We start from the raw sequence: 20,455 nt of genomic DNA, 5'->3' as shown, positions 1-20,455 counted from the left end.
TCGATAAGCAAAAAAACAAAAAAAACAAAAAAAAAAACAAAAAACGAAAGCAAACAGCCACTGGCACTGTCATACATCAGTCACTTCCTGCTCAGGATACATCCTTGCTGTCTAATGGGACTATCCTCACATTACACAGACCACAGGGCACGTGTGCAGTCGTGTGCTTTTCACTGTGAGTTAGCATTATATGCTTATCTTGTACACCAGAAAGTTTTCAGTGGGTCAATATGAAACTTCAAGTTTACTGGCACAACGATGTGATCACAGAGGGAATGCAGGAATGTATGACTCTGTGTTGTGATGCTCTAAATGGGATTTGAATGCTGCCTATCGGGCACTATACCAACAACATGTCATCAGGTTGTGCCTCTCTCTCCGTTGTTTTACCTAAATTATTATAGACTTTACCTACAACATCATGTGGTACATAGTAGACTTTATCTCCATAGTCATGTGATGTACAGTAAATTATACACTAAATTCAGTGATCTTCCTGCAGTGCCATCTTAATTACAGTGTCTTACCTAAAGAGAAATACGGTCAAATGTACACTCAACTCTTCTCAGTTTCCTGTTTGTTCGACATGAAGCTGACATAACTCTTCCATAAATGTATTCCCAGTTTCTGCAATCTTAAAGCTATTTTCTCGAAAGCGAGTTGTGGCCCCCCTTAAAGAGAAAAGACCTCAAGTACTCCCTGGCACCTCCAAAGAAACAGCACCCGTTACAACAGAAGGTACTGTGGGAATTCAGTAATTCCGTTCAATTACATAATTCTATGTAAAAGTTTTGCTGTAGCTTTTAATATGTGAATATTGTTAATTTATCTAGTTCATCAGTAGGAATACAAACACGAATTTAAAGATGCAGTTAACTGTCATCTTTGCTTTTCATTAACTAATGGCAAACCAGAGGAAAGCTGAGACTTACCTTGTATGACTACTCATGGCTTCTCCCGCAGTAGGCATGAATGACTGAGCTGCATGTCAGCCAGTTTGGTCCAGACATGGATGACAGAGATGTGGAAAGTCTCAAGAATGAGGATGAAATTTGAATTAGATAAAGGCATTCCCAGTCAGGTCCATTGAGAGACAGCCCTAGGAGTAGTCATCTTACAACTTGTGCTTGGGAGACAAAGGGAGTGGGAAAGACCATTAAGGACAGAGAAATATGTGAAGTTTCTGTGCATTTTCTCCTTCAAATGTATACTAGTTAACAGTGGCAAGGTTGAGTGTGCTGTGCTTCTGGCTCAGGTATTTAGAGGCTGTATTTCTTGGAACACTTAGACCTTCCAACCTCTGACACGCCTAACACCCTAGTGTGGGACTCTTGGTTTTTTGTTTTTTTTTTTAATTAATTAATTAATTAATTAATTATTTTTACACTCCATATTGTATTCCCAGTCCATCCCCCAACTGTTCCACATCCCATACTTTCTCCCCACCCCACCCCAGTGCCTCCATGTGGATGTCCCCACCCCCACTCCACCTGACCTCCAAACTCCCTCGAGTCTCCAGTCTCTTGAGGATTAGATACATCATCTCTGAATAAACACAGACCTGGAAGCCCTCTACTTTATGTATGTGTGTTGGTGGCCTCATATCAGCTGGTGTATGCTGTCTGTTTGGTGGTCTAGTGTTTGAGAGATATCGGGAGTCCAGAATAACTAAGACTGTTCATCCTCCTACAGGATCACCCTTCTCCTCAGCTTCTTTCAGCCTTCCCAAAATTCAACAACAGTGGTCATCTTGCAATTTATCAATTCTTAATCTTAGAGCATGAGCCATTGTAGTTCTGTTTAGGAAATTTCCCCCTGTTCTAAGAGTTCAAGGGTCTTTCCCACTTTCTCTTCTATTAGATACAGTATATCTGGTTTTATGTTGAGGTCCTTGATCCACTTGGACTTGAGCTTTGTGCAAGGTGACAAATACGGGTCTATTTTCATTTTTCTACAGACAGACAGACAGACAGACAGTTGAACCAGCACCATTTATTTATGATGCTTTCTTTTTTTCCATTGTATATTTTTGGCTTCTTTGTCAAACACCAAGTGTCTGTAAGTGTGTGGTTTTGTTTCTGAATCTCAATTCTATTCCATTGATCAACATGTCTGTCTCTCTACCAATACCATGCCAGTTATTATCACTATTGCTCTGTAGTAAAGCTTGAGGTCAGGGATGGTGATTCCACCAGCTGTTCTCTTATTGTTAAGAATTGTTTTCATTATTTTGGGTTTTTTGCCTATCCAGATGAATTTGAGAATTGCTCTTTCCATGTCTTTGAAGAATTGTGTTGGGATTTTGATGGGGATTGCATTGAACCTATAGATTGCCTTTGGTGGGATGGCCATTTTTACTATGTTAATCCTGCCAATCCATGAGCTTGGGAGATTTCTCCATTTTCTAAAATCTTCTTTAATTTCTTTCTTGAGAGACTTGAAGTTATTGTCATACAGGTCTTTCACTTCCTTGGTTAGAGTTACCCCAAGATATTTTATATTATTTGTGGCTTTTGTGAAGGGACTTGTTTCCCTAATTTCTTTCTCAGCCTGTTTATCATTTGTATAAAGGAAGGCTACTGATTTATTTGAGTTAATTTTATATCTGGCCACTTTGCTGAAGTTGTTTGTCAGCTGGAGAATTTCTCTGGTAGAGATTTTGGTGTCGCTTATGTATACTAATGTATGATCTGCAAATAGTGATACGTTTATTTCTTCTTTGCCAATCTGTATCCCCTTGATCTCTTTTTGTTGTCTTATTGTTCTAGCTAACACTTTGAGTACTATATTGAATAGATATGGGGAGAGTGGGCATCCTTGTCTTCTCCCTGATTTCAGTGGGATTGCTGCAAGTATGTCTCCATTTAATTTGATATTGGCTGTTGGTTTGCAGTAAATTGCTTTTATTATGCTTAGGTATAGGCCTTGAATTCCTGATCTCTCCAGTAGTTTGTTATAACTCTCCTTGGAAATTTTATTGGGCTGACTTTCCAGAAGTAGTGACAAACTACTCTTAAAACAAACAAAAACAAAAAACCCAAAAACAAATTTTAAAAAAACCCACAAAAAGCCATCCTGCAGTGGTCTGAATGACTCCATAGACTCCTGTGATTGAGTATGTGGCCCATACAGAGGGGCGCTATTAGGAGGTGTGGCCTTGTTAGAGTAGGTGTGCCCTTGCTGAGTAAGAGTATCAATGTAGAGGTGGTCCTTGAGGTCTCAGATGCTCAAACTAGGCCTAGTGTGTCACTCACTTCCTATTCACTGCGTGCCAATCCTGACATAGAACTCTCAGCTCCTTCTCTAGCACCATGTCTGCCTGCATGCTGCCGTTTTTCCTGCCACGATGATAATAGACTAACCTCTGACACTGTGTAAGCCAGCCCCAATGACATGTTTTGCTTTATAAGAGTTGCCATGGTTTTGGTATCCCTTCATAGCAATAGAACCCCTAGTTAAGACACATCTTTAACAAAGGAAGGTTGACTTTGCCATGAAAATTGAGTTTGGAGCCCATAATTGTGAAGCAGCAGATGGAGGCAGAAACTTAAGGGAGAGTGATATTGCAGCCATACCTTAGAAGCAAAGGAAAATGAGTGAATGTCCTCTGTTGACTTTTCTTCCTCTTATATGGCCCAGGATTCCATCCAAGAGAATGATTGTACCTAAGGAAACAGTTCTTCCCAACATGACTTAATCTAATCAAAATAAACACCAAGGCCATGGCTGAAGGACTTAGATCTTATTAGTTGACAGCTGAGATTAAGCATCATGGAACCAGCCAAGTGTTGTTTTCACTTTGTGTATTAGCCTGTCTAGGAGTGGGTTTATCTGATAGGAAACAACTTTCTTTCCTCACAAGCACCCGCAGGTAATAAATATCTTACAGTGTGAACCCAATGCTGCAGGAGAAGCAGGGCCTCTCCCTTGTTCTTCAGGTCTTGTAGCAGCACTCCCTTTCTTCCTTGTGCTTTACATGCTCTCCACAGGGTGGGGTGGCTTCTCATTCTGTCAAAATCCCCTAAACTGCAATGTCTTTGGAACAAGGGCTTAGTATATAACCTGTGATGGTTTGTATATGCATGGCCCAAGGAATGGCACTATTAGAAGGTGTGGCCCCATTGAAGTAGGTGTGGCCTTGTTAGAGTAGGCATGTCAATGTGGGTGTGGTCTTAAAGACTGTCATCATAGCTGCCTGGTGCTAGCCGCCTTCAGATGAAGATATAGAACTCTGAGCTTTTCTTGTGCCACGCAGGCCTGGATGTTGCCATGCTCTCACCTTGATGATAATAGACCAGAATCTGAACCTGTAAGTCAGTCCCAATTAAATGTTGTCCTTTATAAGAGTTGAATTGGTCATGGTGTCTGTTCACAGCAGTAAAACCTTAAGACATGACTTTATGTGGTTTGTGTTCCTCACCTCAGACTGACATGCAGGATTAGAGTTCTGACATCCATCTTGGAGCCTCTGACCTAGTTAGTGATTGAAGTGGGATCTGAGCTCTAGCACACCCTTGGCTAGCTTTCAGAAATTCCTTGGTTTGGCCTTCAACATTCAGAACATGGGTTTGGGAGTTCTAGTATATTACACCTATTCCCAAGTCTAATGAACCATAGCATAGGTGTTTGGACTTCAGTTCTCTTAGCACCTCTCTGGGAATAGGGCTGTGTCTGTCCTCCATGCTGTCACTATTTGTGTCTTTCCCTTGTTGCAGCCTTACCCATCTTGCCATTTTTAGGGGAATAAGTTCATAATCTCAGAAATGTGTTTTCTGCAAGTATTTTCCCTGAAGCTTCTTCATTATGCTCAAGGCCTTTGCTCATCGCAAGTGTGTCAGCTTCTCCTACATCCTCTCATCATTTAGGTGTGTTTGGCTCCACTGTGATAGGCAGTATTAGTAGGGTTAATGCGCTGTGTTAGTCACTACAAACACAGGGCCTCCTGCTTGTATGTAGTAGGTCCTACAGAGCCCCACGCCCCCTCCCCTCTAACCTCATACACCTCAATTGCCCTCCTTACCATTCCTTACCTTTATCCTTCTACAGATGCTTCTCCATTTTTCAAGTGCCAAGCTTCCATTCTTCTCTTTGCACCACTTTGTTTTCCAACAATATAATCCACAGTTCTGAAATGAGCAGCAAGCAACCTCTGCTTAATAATTAGACTGAGTCACGCATACTAGCTTCATAGACATCTATACACATCAAGCAAAGCCTCTTAGAGTAATTAAAAACAGACCTACAAATTAACAGTTACTTCCTCTCCTTTCAGTGGTACCTGAAAATGCGAACACTGCACCATCAGCAAGGGGACAGGGAGAGCCACCAGTAGGGATGGTGAAGGTAAGGTGTCATTTTTTTTTTCCTAATATAGAAGGCTTACACTATCTGCTTATGTTGTAGTAGATATATCATTTGATTAACAAAAGACATGTGTATCATGGTTATTAAAGGGTTTGCTTAGGAAGAACAGGAAATGGAATTGTACCAGCTTATTCCTAATATAACTGAACATAGAAGCTTGCAATGTCTTTTAGCACACTTTGTGTGAGAGAGCAATTTGTCCTGAAGAAAAAATTTCCTCTTTACATAAATGTACAATTTTAACTCAAAAGTTGACAACCACTTCTGGCTCCTGTAATTTTAATGAAGACTGTGTATGTTCCTCAGAGACCACTGTGAGGGAAGTTTCCAGTGTATGGGTGTTGAGTGCTAAGACATGAGTATTGGTGTAACCATTGAGGCAGGCCCTGGTGTAGAAAGGATTAATATCACAGTCAGGTTATAAAGATGCTTATACATTCTGCAGTGTGGCCTAGGAAATGCTCAGAAGAGACCAACCAGGTTGTTTAATCTGGCCTTCAAACCAACAAAAGTGGTGGGAAGTGCCACAAACTATAGAACTGCAGTTGTTCTGTGACACCATCATAAAACATACTAATATATAGGACTTTTGCCCATTTTCATTGGCATCGTACCATGTTGATATGCATTCCAAAGACCCATGCAAACAGAATTCAGCATGGCCTTTGCCTCATATTGTTTCCTTTAAATTTCAGGTGGAGACTAAAAAGCGTAGACACAGTATGTATTATAGAATCTCTTAAGATACATTTTAGAAAGGAATTGCATAAACACTAGATATCCTTTTCTCTAGTGTACAATGGTGCTCTAGCCCACCTACTGGGAAGAACTTGTATTCAGTTGTTCGTTTGGTTTTTTTGTTTTCTTTGGTTTTGTTTGTTCATTTTTTTCTTAAATATTACCTTAACTTAAAAGAAAAACTGGAGGTGTTTGTCTACCATAACTGGATTCAAGTATGATCTCTCTAAGTTGTTTAAGATGTGCTATACCAGGCAGAGTCTAAATCTGTTTTTTCTCAAGATAGGTACCCTAATTACTCAGATCAATCTCCATTGACAAAGTAAGGAAGTAACAAATTAGAATACAGAGTTTACCTACAAAATATGAGTTGAAAGTTCATCACATGTAGTGCATTCATTTCTTTATGGTGGTACTCTAGTGAAGAATAAGCCAGGGCACAGAGGTGAGTATTGTGGCTCTCCATGCAGATCAACAGACACTTTGTGTAGCAAGCACTTAGTGATGCCTATATTTCATATTCCCAGCATCTTCCTTCAGTAGGTCAAAATCACAGAGAGCCCAGACTCTGCCATGATTACCACAGTGGGCAGAGCCAGGGCTTTGCTCTCCATCTGCCACAGACATACATCCACAAGCATGTGATGTAGAAAAGAACACTCACTTCTAGTCAGACCATAGATTCTGACAATGGGAGCCCAACACTGTATGAGGGGACATTTGTCACCTACAATGACACCAAGCTGCCTTTCCAGTCTCCTCCAGTTGAGGGTTTATCTAGGTATGACCAGATCAAAAGAAGCTGCCATTTGCACACCTTCATGTGAGAACGGGGTTGTACTGACTTGGAGTCTGAGTCATCAGTGGGACTCTGCAGGCTTTGGTCCCCTCCCGATTCTGTTCCTCAGTGATCAGACTCAGTCACTGAGAGCCAGGTCACAGTGTGAGGATGGTGGAGGAAGGCCCTGTTTACTGATCCAGGAATCCCACAACTTCTTTTGGGCTGAAAGGTAGCCTATGTGTACCTTCACTTATATCTGTCAGGGAAGATGGCCACTGATGCATGAATGCAGCTATCATTGTAACCTTGGGTGAAAAGTCAGAGGGCCTCACAGCTTCTTACCTCCCCTACATCCCACTAAGGCAATGCCATACATTGCCTGTGAGATGTAGTTGATAAGAATGAAGAGTAAACAAGTGTTCTACAATGTTCTGGTATAAATGCATTCCTGAGTCCAGGCGCAGTTACTCCTATGCAGCTGAGGTCTTCTGGCCTGTCACAGACATCACAGGGCACTCCAGCAATGCCTGTGCTTTCCCTACAGTGTACACTAAAGAGATTGATCTGTTCTAGCCTAGTGAGTCTCATGGGAAGTCCTTCTCCACCAACTAAGAAGGAAGTCTTTGTGTTGTAGTGAAGAGTTGCTGGCTGAAGGCATTGCATGGGTGTGGCTGTGTACTTGAAGGGTTAGAGTGAAGCCTATTGGGCAGCACACTCACACAGCATGCTCAGTCATATGAATCTTCCCTCTGTGTTTTTATATCCATCTATGTTTAGGCTCTATCTGGGAATCCTGTGATGTCCATTCAATGCCTAACTCATTTTACACAACATGTAGTGCTCCTCCTCAAGTACCAGTCTCACTCTGATGACTGTATCTGAAACAAGCAGTCAGATCAAATGCACAAATACTCAGTAGTTGTTAGTTTGCTTGAGTTTTCTGCCAAGAAGCTGACTTATTCCCTATTATAATTGCATTCTCAGTTTTTTCTTTTTTAAGGGGAATTTGTCATAAGACAACTGTAGTCCCCCAGGACACGCAGAGACCTTCAGTCTCTAAGGCTACATCTACAAAAACAACTGAAATAAAAAGAAAAGGTACTGTGGGAATAATATAATTTTGTCCAAATTTGTATAGTTGGTAAAAATTATTTTGGTTAACATGTAAATCTATAGATAAGTTAATACTATATTTACACATGAATATATACACAAATGAATAATGTTCATTTATATATGTATCATACATATGTGTGTATATAAATATATATATAATTTTAAGTGTAAATATAACCCCAGAATTTTAAATACATTTAACGTCACCTTACACTCTAATTCAATGGCATGAACCAGTCTGAAGCTGTGGCTTATCTTATGTGAGTCATTGGGGAGTCCTTTGGTATAGACAGGAATAGGTGAACCACCCTCTCATACTTTCTCTCTCAGTTCCTTGATGTAGTAATTCTTAAATATCTTATGATTGAGGGTAGAAATCAAGTGAAGTACCAGAATTTCAGGTTGATCTGAGTGGCTAGGATACTAGGAATGGTCATGTTACACATTGAACTTGAAGAGAGTGAGAACATGGGAAAGATATCAGTAAAGGAAAGGGGAATGGCAGCTTTGAAAGTCAGGAAGTGCACTTTGTCATTAGAAGATTGTCTTTCCCAAGACACTTGTTCTTTTCAGCCAGTGTCACTGCCTAATGTCCAAGCTTTTGCTTACAGTAGCTACACTTTAATGTCTGCCTCACCTATTTTCCCAGTTGTGGCAAAATATTGTAAATAAAACATCCTAAAGAAGGAATGGTGGAGGGCATCATCCTGAGTGAAGTAACACAGTCACAAAAGAACTCAGATAATATGTACTCAAAGATAAGTGTATATTAGCCCTGAAACTTAATATATTGAGATATAAGGTACAATTTGCAAAACACATGAAACTGAAGAAGAACGAAGACCAAAGTGTGGACACTTTGCCCCTTCTTAGAATTGGAAACAATCATCCATGGAAGGAGTTACAGAGACAAAGTTTGGAGCTGAGACAAAAGGATGGACCATCAAGAGACTGCCATATCCAGGGATCCATCCAATAATTAGCCTCCAAATGATGACACCATTGCATACACTAGCAAGCATTTGGTGCAAGGACCGTGATATAGCCGTCTCTTGTGAGACTAGACCGGGGCCTAACAAACACAGAAGTGGATGTTCACAGTCAACTATTGGATGGATCACAGGGCTCCCAATGGAGGAGCTAGAGAAAGTACCCAAGGAGCTAAAGGGATCTGCAACCCTATAGGTAGAACAACATTATGAACTAACCAGTACCCCGGAGCTCTTGTCTCTAGCTGCATATGTATCAAAAGATGGCCTAATCGGCCATCACTGGAAAGAGAGGCCCACTGGACAGGCAAACTTTATATGCCCCAGTACAGGGGAACGCCAGGGCCAAAAAATGGGAATGGGTGGGTAGGGGAGGTGGGGGTGTGGGAGGCTTTTGGGATAGCATTGAAAATGTAATTGAGGAAAATATGTAATAAAAAAATTTTAAAAAAATACAAAAAAAAAAAGAAGAAGGAATGGCTTTGTTTTTCTTTTTTTTTTTCATTTTTTTTTTAGGTATTTTCTTCATTTACATTTCCAATGCTATTCCAAAAGTCCCCATACCCTTCCTCCCCTCACTCCCCTACCCACCCACTCCCACTTCTTGGCCCTGGCGTTCCCCTGTACTGAGACATATAAAGTTTGCAAGACCGATGGGCCTCTCTATCCACTGATGGCCGACTAGGCCATCTTCTGATACATATGCAGTTAGAAACACGGGGTACTGCAGGGTTACTGGTTAGTTCATATTGTTGTTCCACCTATAGCGTTGCAGACCCCTTTAGTTCCTTGGGTACTTTCGCTAGCTCCTCCATTGGGGCCCTGTGGTCCATCCAATAGCTGACTGTGAGCATCCACTTGGCTTTGTTTTTCAATGAAATTTAAGCTTATAGATCATAAACAGGGTAAAGCTATACCCAGAGACAGATATTTGTGCCGGAGTCACACTACAACCCAGTCCAAAACAAACAAACAAAAACCCAGAAGAAGGAATGCCTGTTTTCAGCTCACTTTCTTCTTTCTATATGGTCTTGATCCTTTCCTAAGGAATAATGTCACACAGTTTATTTGATGTCCCACCTCAGCTAAACTAAATGCTATAATCTAATACTTTCATGTCCGGTATCTGAATATCATCTATTTGACAGCTGAGATTCACCAGGACAATGTCTGTGAAGTAATGTCTTCGGTTTGTATATAACCTGGAGAGAGGCAGTCTGTCTGATGAGGGACAATGCTTTTTCCCTGCACTCACAGAATCCTGCAGGTAATAATCTAGCAGTGTAAACCCAGTGATACTGGAAGAACAGAGCCCCTTTCTGTCATCCTTCAGGACTTATAGCAGCCTATAAATGATCTTCTGTTCACTGCTAACTCTTGCTTCATGTGGTACCAACATAGTAGAGTTGGTAGATTGACAAATGGCTGTTTACTCTGACAGAGGTACTATATCTGCAATGTCCTGTTAAGCAAAGGCCTAGTGTTAATATGTGTTCATACCCACCCTATGCTCCTCAACCTGCACTGCCATTTGGGATGATTGAGGTATTCAACATATCTGAGCCTCTAATCTATCAAGTTAGGAGAGACCTGCTCTCTGGCCCCAGCATTGGCTCTTTTTAAATGAATATTTGAATATGAGAAACAAGAGGGAGGAATTAAGTCTAAAATCAGTTAGATGACTTATAAACAGTGTGATAGAAAACACAATAAGAGAACAACTAAAAAAATTGTCAAACAAGCCTGAAAAGCAATTTCCCAAACTATGGAGAATAACAAAGATAAATCACGGATCTGTGATCATCTATTTGGACCCCTTTGAAACACCTGAGCATTTGACACCAATTACTGCAATGTCCGCTCCTAACTTGACCCTGTGGAGCCTTCCATGTATACACTTTTTGTATGTGACTTCATCTTGCATAGAAAGGCAGAACCCTCTAAGATTTGTCTGCCTTTGAGCCTTATCTAGGAAAAGTCACATGTCCTTGCAAAAAGGCCTCTGTTCATAGTTTGAATTGTAATATTTAAAGGGCTTTCAAATATACTTTAGAAATCAGAAATGCCATAATGATCAGAATACTGTATGTTCATAAACACTCAAAACACAGGTATATCACCCATTTTGCAATGTACTTCATTAAAATGTAAAATGTGTGATGAAATAGTGTGCTTTACTGGAGCATGATATAGCTGTCTCCTGAGGGGCTCTGCCAGAGCCTGACCAATACAGATGTTGATGCATGCAGTCAACCAACAGACTGAGCACAGAGACCCCAGAGGAGGAGTTAGGGGAAGGACTTATGGAGCTGAAGGGGTTTGCAACTCGATAGGCAGAACACCAATATTAGCCAGCCAGACCCCCCCAAACCTCCCAGGGACTAAATCACCAACCAAAGAGTACATATGGAAGGACCCATGTCTCCAGCTGCACATGTAGCAGAGGCTTGCCTTATCTGGCATCAATGTGAGAGGAGGCCCTTGGTCCTGTGGAGGCTTGATGCCCCAGCGTAGGGGAATGCTAGGCTGCTGAGGTAGGAGTGGGTGGATGGACGGGGGAGCAAACTCATAGAAGCATGGGGTAGGGTTAAATAATTTAAATAAACAATAAAATGAATAAAACTTTAAATTGATTTTATTCCTTTGTATTCACAATTATGGAACATGTCATGTTCTAACTTTAAGCAATAATGTAAAGGAACATGAATGCTCACCTGAAATGGTTATGTAAAGTAAGCTACAAGGTGCACAGAGGCTCAGCATGTGGAAACACTTGCTGTACACATATTAGCAATTTGTTTTGGAACCCTAGGGCCCATCAAAATACCAGGAATTGCCATGTGCATGCACACCCCAGCATAGGCAGTTGCAGAGGAAGGAGAATGTGGGGACTGGTTGCCTCCAAACCTTGGTCCAGCTTCAGTGAGGAGACCTTGATTGAAGGCTAAGAGCAAGAGTTGTTTTAATTTACTTATTTAATTCATTGAGAATTGAATATGATTACCCTTTTCCCACTAATTTATTTATTCTCTTCACATCCTGATCACAAAAACCCTGCTACCTGTCCTCCCTTTATATAGCTCCTCTCTGCAACCCCCACTTCTACTCTGAGAAAGGGGAGCTGCCACTCCTGCCCCCCCCCCACCCACCTTTGCAGTACCAACTCACCCTGGCACATCAAGTCACTGCAGGACTAGGCAGGCATGTCCTTTCCCACTGAGGGCAAAGTAGGCCAGTTAGGGGAACAGGATCCACATCAGGCAACAGTCAGGGACAACCCCCAATCCAATTCTTGGGGTGCTCACATGAAGCCTAATTTCACATATGCTATATATGTGCAGGGTCCTAAGTCCAGCCTGGGCTTGCTCTTTGGTTGGTGGTTCAGTCTTGGAGAGACCCCAAGGGTCCAGGTTAGTTGACTCTGTTGGATTTCTTGTAGAGTCTGTATCCCCTCTGGGTCCCTCAATTCTTTCCCCAACTTTCTAAGATCGTTTCTACAAGTCTTCCTGAGCTCTGTCTAATATTTGGCTATGGGTCTCTGATTCAGGCAGTTGCTGGGTAGAGCCTCTCAGAGGACAGTTATATTAGAGTCCTGTCTACAAATATTACAAAGTAGCATTAATAGTGTCAGGGATTGGTGTTTGCCTATGGGAGGAACTCAAGTTGTTCCAGTTATTGGTTGGATAGTCCTTCAGTCTCTGCTCCATCTTTGTCCCTGTATTTCTTGTTGGTAGGACAAATCTTGGGTTGAATATTTTGTGAATAGATTTGTGTCTTTACCCCTTCACTGGGAGTCCAACCTGGCTATAGGAGGTGGCCACTTCAGTCTCCCTATGCCCCACTGCTAGGAGTCTCAGCTAGGGTCACCTTCATACACTTCCTGGAGACTCCCCCAAACCATCTCTCAGGTCTCTGACACCTCCTAGAGATGTACTGTTGCACCTAATTTTAAAAATGCATGCTGGATCCAGCTAGGCTCTGGGACTAGCAGATGCTCCCCTGACACCTAGTCAGCTCCCACGGTAACTAATGCTTCTAGAGATCCTGGCTATCCTCTGAGAAGAGCCACCTGTACTGCTGAAAGTGCTGCCCATTCCGTCTTGACTGATGCCAGAAATGGCCATCTCACTGCCTATTTCTGGTCACTCTCTCAGCCCTCACTTCCTTGGCTTTGCCTACACCTAATCCTACACCGTGTTCCCCTCCCTATCCCCACTCCCACACAGTTACCTCAATCCATCCACCTCCAGTGATTATCTCATCTACCTTCTGAATGAAATTGAAAGATTCCCCCCTTATGCCCTCCTTTCTATTTAGCTTCTTAGGGTCTGTGTATTAGTACATCGCTAGCCTGAAGTTTATGGCTAATATCCACTTCTAACCGAGTACTTACCATGCATGTCCTTTTGAGTCTGGGATACCTCACTGAGCATGATAGTAGTTCTATCCATTGGCATGAGAAGTTCATGATGCCTTTGTTTTTAATGGCTGAGTAGTATTCCATTGTGTAGATACACTCCATTTTCTGTATCCAATTTCCCTTGAGAAACATCTAGATTGTTTCCAGTTTCTGGTTATTACAAATAAAGCTGCTATGAACATAGTTCAGCAAGTGGCCTTGTGGGATAGGAGAGCACCTTTGAATATATGTCCAGGAGTTAAGGTATAGCTGGCTCTTGAGGTAGAACTAATCCTAGTCTTCTGAGAAATGCCAAATTGATTTCCAGAATGGTTGCATAAATTTGCATTCTCTCTAGTAATGGAAGAGTGTTTCCCTTGTTCCACATGCTCACCAGCATCTGCTATCAGTCGAGATTTTGATCTTAACCATTCTGATGGGTATAAGGTGTAATCTCAGAGCTATTTTAATTTTCATTTCTCTGATGAGAAGGGACATTGAACATTTCTTTAAGTGTTTCATGGCCGGTAGAGGTTCCTCTCTTATGTGTTCTCTGTTTACCTTTGTACCTCATTTTTAATTGAGTTATTTGGTTTATTCATATGTATCTTCTTGAGTTCTTTACATAGTTTGGAAATTAGCCTGTATGCTGCTGTTTTGTCCTACTGACAGTGTCCTTTGCCTTTACAGAAGCTTTTCGGTTTCATGAAGTCCCGTTTATTAATTGTTGATCTTAGTATGTGAGCTGTCGGTGTTCTGTTGAGGAAATTCTCTCCTGTGCCCATGCATTCAAGACTGTTCTCCTCTTTCTCTTATAGTAGATTTGGTGTATATTATTTTATGTTGAGGTCTTTGATCCACTTGAACTTGAGTTTTGTGCAGGGAGATAAATATGGATCTATTTGCATTCTTCTACATGCAGATATCCAGGTAGACCAGCACCATTTGTTGAAGATGTTCTCTCTTTTCCACTGTATGGTCTTGGGTTCTTTGTCAAAAATTGTCTGTAGGTGTTATAGGTTTATTTCAGGGTCTTACATTCCATTCCATTGACTAATTTCTCTGTTTCTATACCAATACCATGAAGTTTTATTTTTACTGATCTCTAGTACAGCTTGAAATCAGGGATGGTGATACCTTCAGAAGTTCTTTTATTGTACAGGATGGTTTTAGCTATCCTGGAGTTCCATTGCTCCATATGAAGGTGAGAGTTGTTCTTTCAAGATCTGTAAAGAATTGTGTTGGAATTTTAATGGGAATTGCATTGAATCTGTAGATAGCTTTTGGTAAGATGGCTATTTCCACTATGTTAACCCTACTGATCCATGAGCAGGGGAGTTTTTTTCCGTCTTTTGATATCTTCCTCAACTTCTTTCTTCAGCGACTTGAAGTTCTTGTCATAAAGGTCTTTTACTTGGTTGATTAGAACTACACCAGAATATTTTATATTATTTGTGGCTATTAAAAACTGTTGTTTCTTTGATGTATTTCTTAACTTGCTTTCTTTTATTTATTATACAAAGGAGAGCTACTGAATTTTTTAGTTACATCCTGCCACTTGCTCAAGGTGTTTATCATCTATAGGAGTTCTCTGGTAGAATTTTTGGAGTCAATAGTGTATACTATCATATCATCTACAATTAGCAATTCTTTGACTTCTTTTCTAATTTGTATTCTCTTGATCTGTTTTAGTTGTCTTATTGCTCTAGCTGGGGCTTCAAGGACTATATTGAAGACATATTGGGAGAGTGAACAGCCTTGTCTTGTGTCTAATTTTAGTGGAATTGCTTTAAGTTTCTCTCCATTTGATTTGATGTTAGCTGTGGCTTCATGTATATTGCCTTTTATGTGTCTAGGTTTGCCCCTTGTACATCTGATCTCTCCAAGTCTTTTAACATGAAGGGGTATTTTTGCATCAATATTCATCTACAATAGACTTTTAGTTAAAGTCTAATTTATTAGATATGAGAATGGCTACTTGTTTCTTGGGTCTGTTTGCTTGGAAAACTTTCTTCTAGCCCTTTACACAGAGATAATATCTATCTTTGTTGCTGAGGTGTGTTTCTTTTATAAAGCAGAATGGTGAATACTGTTTAGGCATCCACTCTGTTAGCCTGTGTCTTTTTAGTGAGGAATTGAATCCATTGATGATGTGAAATATTAGTGACCAATGACTGTTAATTCCTATCATTTTAATGTTGCTGGTGGCTGTGTGTATGTGTGGGTTTCTCTTTTTGGTTGTGCTGGTGTGATGATTTATTTCTGTTGTTTATTGGGTAACGTTACCCTCCTTGTATTGGAGTTTTCCTACGAGTATCCTCTCTAGATTTAGATTAGTGGAAAGATACTGTTTCAATTCGGTTTTGTTATACTATATCTTGTTTTATCCATGCACGGTGATTGAAAATTTAGCTGGGTATAGTAGGGCTGGGATGCGATATTTGGTCTGAGTGACTCCCAGTCATTTTCCCAGGCCCTCTGGCTTTTAGATTCTCTGTTGAGAAGTTAGGTGTGATTTTGATAGGTCTGCCTTTTTATATGGCCCTTTTCTCTTACAGTTTTCAATATTCTTTCTTTGCTCTGTAATTTTAGTGTTTTGATTATTGTGTGGCAGCAGGATTTTGTTTTCTGGTCCAATCTATTTGACATTCTGCAAGTTTCTTGAACATTTATGACTATCTCTTTCTTTAGCTTTGGGAAGTATGTATGATTCTGTTGAAGATATTTTCTGGGACTTTGAGCTGGGAATCTTCTCCTTTTTCTATTCCTATTATTCTTAGGTTTGGTTTTTTCATAGTGTCCCAAATTTCTTGGATGTTTCATGTCACAGTCTTTTTAGATTTAGCATTTTCTTTGACCAATGTATTAATTCCTTCTAGCATATCTTCTAAGCCTGAGACTCTATCTTCCAACTCCTGTATTCTGTTAGTGATACTTGCATCTAAAGTTCTTGTTTCAAGATTGCCTAAGTTGTGTTTTCTTTATTGCTTCTATTTCCATTTTCAGTTCTTGATCAGATTTGTCAATTTCCTGTTTGATTATGGTTTTCTGTATTTCTTTATATTTATTCCTTTCCTCTTTAAAGGACTTTATGTGTTTGATTGTATTTTCCTGTATTTGTTCAAGGGGTTTGTTTCCTCTTTGAATGTCTCTACCATCTTCATTAGATTAGATTTTTCTTGTGATACAGGTGTGTTAGGATATTCCTAGCTTACTTAGTAGTATTGCTGGGTTTTAATGGTGCCATATTGCCCTTTTATTTTGTTTTGTTTAAAGCTTTATTTATTTATCATTTGTAAGTACACTGTAGCTGTCTTCAGACACAGCGGAAGAGGTTGTCAGATCTTATTATGGATGGTTGTGAGCTACCATGTGGTTTTTGGGATTTGAACCCAGGACCTTCAGAAAAGCAGTCAGTGCTCTTAACCACTGAGCCATCTCTCCAGCCCAAGCACTTTCTTTTTATGGGTTGGTTTTTTGTTTGTTTGTTTTGTATATTCTGGCTATGAATGCTGTATCAGAGATGCAGCTGGCAAAGACCCTTTCTCTTGTATTTTCAACTTCAGGGTTGATTTTTGTTATTGTTATACAGCCCTTTTTGTTGATTTATGAGTTATAATTGTCCATTTCGGCCATAATTACTGAGTAAAGGAAGTCCGTTTCAGAAAGCCTTTGGGGGCTGCCTCTGTGTTTGTTTGACTGTTTCAGCTTTTAAGGTTTCACTTTAGATGGACCATCTAGAGACTGCCATATCCAGGGATCCATCCCATAATTAGCCTCCAAACGATGACACCATTGCATACACTAGCAAGCGTTTGTTGCAAGGACCATGATATAGCTGTCTCTTGTGAGACTAGGCTGGGGCCTAGCAAACACAGAAGTGGATGCTCACAGTCAACTATTGGATGGATCACAGGGCCCCCAATGGAGGAGCTAGAGAAAGTATCCAAGGAGCTAAAGAGATCTGCAACCCTGTAGGTGTAACATTATGAACTAACCAGTACCCTGGAGCTCTTGACTCTAGCTGTATATGTATCAAAAGATGGCCTAGTCAGCCATCACTGGAAAGAGAGGCCCATTGGACAGGCAAACTTCATATGCCCCAGTACAGGGGAATGCCAGGGCCAAAAAATGGGAATGGGTGGGTAGGGGAGTGGGGGTGTGTGTGGGGGACTTTTGGGATAGCATTGGAAATGTAATTGAGGAAATTACATAATAAAAAAATAATATATATTAAAAAAAAGGTTTCACTTTTAGGCCTTTGATCCATTTAGAGTTGACTTGGGGCAGGATGATAGACAAAGATCTAATTTCATGACTGCACATGTGCTTTCCCCACTTTCCCTGATTTCCCCTCACTATTTGTTGAAGATGCTGGCTTGTGTTTATTTGGAATAATGACCAAGTATGAAAAGTTTTAATTGTGTGCATGAGTTTTGTGTGTTATTGATATACATATCTACTTTGTGCCATGACTATGCTATCTTTGTTACTAAAACTGCAATATAGCATAATATCTGGGATGTTAATCCCTCCAACATGGTCACTTGCCCAAGATAGATTTGGCTATTCTGGATCTCTTTGTGCTTCCACATGAGTTTTTAGGACTTTTGAATTTTTGTGAAGAATGTCACATGGATTTTGAATTTCATTGCATTGACTATTGGAATTTCATTTGTAGTATGATCATTGTTAAGTCTAACAATCCAAGAGCATATTGGGGTTTCCACTTTCTTGTGTCTCCTTGAAGGATATAAAGTTTTCACTGTAGATATCTCTTCCCTTATTAAATTTATTCCCTTATCTTTCTCTTCCTTTTAAATTTACTTCTAAATATTTAATTTTGGAGGCTACCTTGAATACGAATGTTTCCTTCATCTCTTTTTCAGCTTGCTTTGTATTGGTATATAGAAAGGTTTCTGATTTTTAAAGTTGAATTTGTATTCTAGCACTTCACTGAAAATGTTGCTTATTTCTGTTGGGGTTTTTGAGATCTATACTTACATAAACATCACCTTACAATAGGGATAATTTTAGTTTTTCTCTTTTTATATACTTGGGTGAAGGAGCTAGGTTAGCGTCAGTAAGTCAGAATGCATATGTCATTGCTATCCCTGGCCTGCATTTGGGAGTAGGCAGCAGGGAAGGAGGAAATGGAGTCAGATTTACCAAGCGAAATAGCAGATCCAACTTCTACCTGGCTCTTGAGGAATTTGTGGATACAGAGACATGTGGTAACAATCCTGTTTCAGACAAGTCCTAAAAGCAAATGGATCTGGCTACTACCTGGATCTGAAACTGAGAAGTGAGATGGGGTAAGGGTTCTAGATGAGAGCAAACACGACAGCCCAAGACTGTAGACTCCTCTTGTCTCAGAATCTGCATGGTCTGAATGGATGGGCAGAGTTGCTCAGGGTAATGTGAGTATCCTAGGTTACACTTATGAAGAAGAGTTGTCCTTTCCAAGAAAATGGATGACTCCACCACGCCCAATGACCTGAAATTGAAATCTCTAGAACATATATGACAAAAGAGGAGAAGGAGATCTACAAGATGTTCTCTGAAATACAAAAGTGTCCCACCATACAAAATATGTGTGAAAACTTAATTTTATAATACACAATCAAAGATGGATTATTATGTTACTTTGGGTTCCCCCTGTCTTAAAATGTAGTATTTCTGTTACTCATATCTCTCTAGGTCTTTCTTTAATATGCCTTCAAGGGAAGACAAGCTAGCAGCAAACCAATCAACTTGATCATTAGGTCTAATCTCATGCATTTGCCCACACTTTTCCCCACACCAAGCAAGGATACTGCATAAGTTGTAAGCAGTTCCATGAGCTGACTGTCACTTTCTGTCCTCTTAGACATACCGGAGAATGCTGACAACAAACTTGCACAAGATGCCCAAAAACACACATCAGAGAGCATTGAGTCGGTAAGAAGGCCTTTAAGATAGAAATGTTACTTTAGTGATCTTATTCTTCAGTCAAAATCCCATTTTAACAACAATGTTGAGCAGAGTTATCTTAGCTCTTGAGAGACTTAGCTTAAGCAAGGGGAAAGTGGGATTGTAGTAGCCTGGTCCTGACTGAACAGAGCACCAAAGCACCCAATGTCAAGTGTCACAGTCTGTGTTATAGGACCTTTTATTCTGGAGAAAAATGTTCCTCTTTTGGAAAAACGTATAAATTTCATTTATAAGTTGACAATCATGTCAGGATCCCTTGACGTACATGCAGTATGTCCCACAAAGGTCAGTGTGGAGGACGCTTCATTTGTCCATGTGGGGATGCTAAGTGGTAAGACTTAACACATAAGCATTACTATAAATAATAGAGACCATATTGCAGAAGGGATTAATTCCACAGTTGACTTCTAAAGCTGCTCAAGCATGTTGCAGTGTGGCTTACAGAACACTGAGCAGAGGACAAACAGATAGTGGTAGTTAATTTGGCCTTTGAAATAGGAAAAGTGGGAAGTGGCACAACTAAGAAATTCCAGTCTTCTGTGATATATTCACAGAATATACTAATACATAATCTGTCACTTAAAGATACTTACAAATGCTGATTGGCATTAAGAACATGTTGATATATTTTTCAAAGACCTATGCAAACAGAAACTAGTGTGACCTGCACTGCATACCCTTTTCTCTCCTTTAAATTTCAGGTGGAAGAAAGAAAACAGAGACGCAGTATGTATTGCCAAGTCTCTTATTTATTTATTTATTTATTTATTTATTACATATTTTCTTCAATTACATTTCCAATGCTATTCCAAAAGTCCCCCATACCCTCCCCCCCACTTCCCTACCCACCCATTCCCATTTTTTTGGCCCTGGCGTTCCCCTGTACTGGGGCATATACAGTTTGCGTGTCCAATGGGCCTCTCTTTCCCGTGATGGCCGACTAGGCCATCTTTTCATACATATGCAGCTAGAGTCAAGAGATCTGGGGTACTGGTTAGTTCATAATGTTGTTCCACCTATAGGGTTGCAGATCCATTTAGCTTTTTGGGTACTTTCTCTAGCTCCTCCATTGGGAGCCCTGTGATCCATCCAATA

The 20,455-nt window shown here is 40.3% G+C and overlaps 1 long non-coding RNA gene across 1 annotated transcript in view; it reads left to right on the top strand.

Annotated features, from left to right (window-relative positions):
• Positions 1-20,455, top strand: part of 4930579C12Rik (RIKEN cDNA 4930579C12 gene) — a 64,779-nt gene that overhangs the window by 19,776 nt on the left and 24,548 nt on the right. Inside the window, exons 10-14 of the long non-coding RNA NR_168074.1 lie at positions 625-738; positions 5,273-5,343; positions 6,060-7,981; positions 19,257-19,327; positions 20,062-20,086. This is a non-coding gene — a long non-coding RNA (RIKEN cDNA 4930579C12 gene). The remainder of the gene's footprint in view (positions 1-624; positions 739-5,272; positions 5,344-6,059; positions 7,982-19,256; positions 19,328-20,061; positions 20,087-20,455) is intronic.

This window comes from Mus musculus, chromosome 9 (genome assembly GCF_000001635.26).
Source record: "Mus musculus strain C57BL/6J chromosome 9, GRCm38.p6 C57BL/6J".
NCBI classification, from domain to species: domain Eukaryota; kingdom Metazoa; phylum Chordata; class Mammalia; order Rodentia; family Muridae; genus Mus; species Mus musculus.
This window is presented reverse-complemented; position numbering and strand designations above follow the sequence as displayed.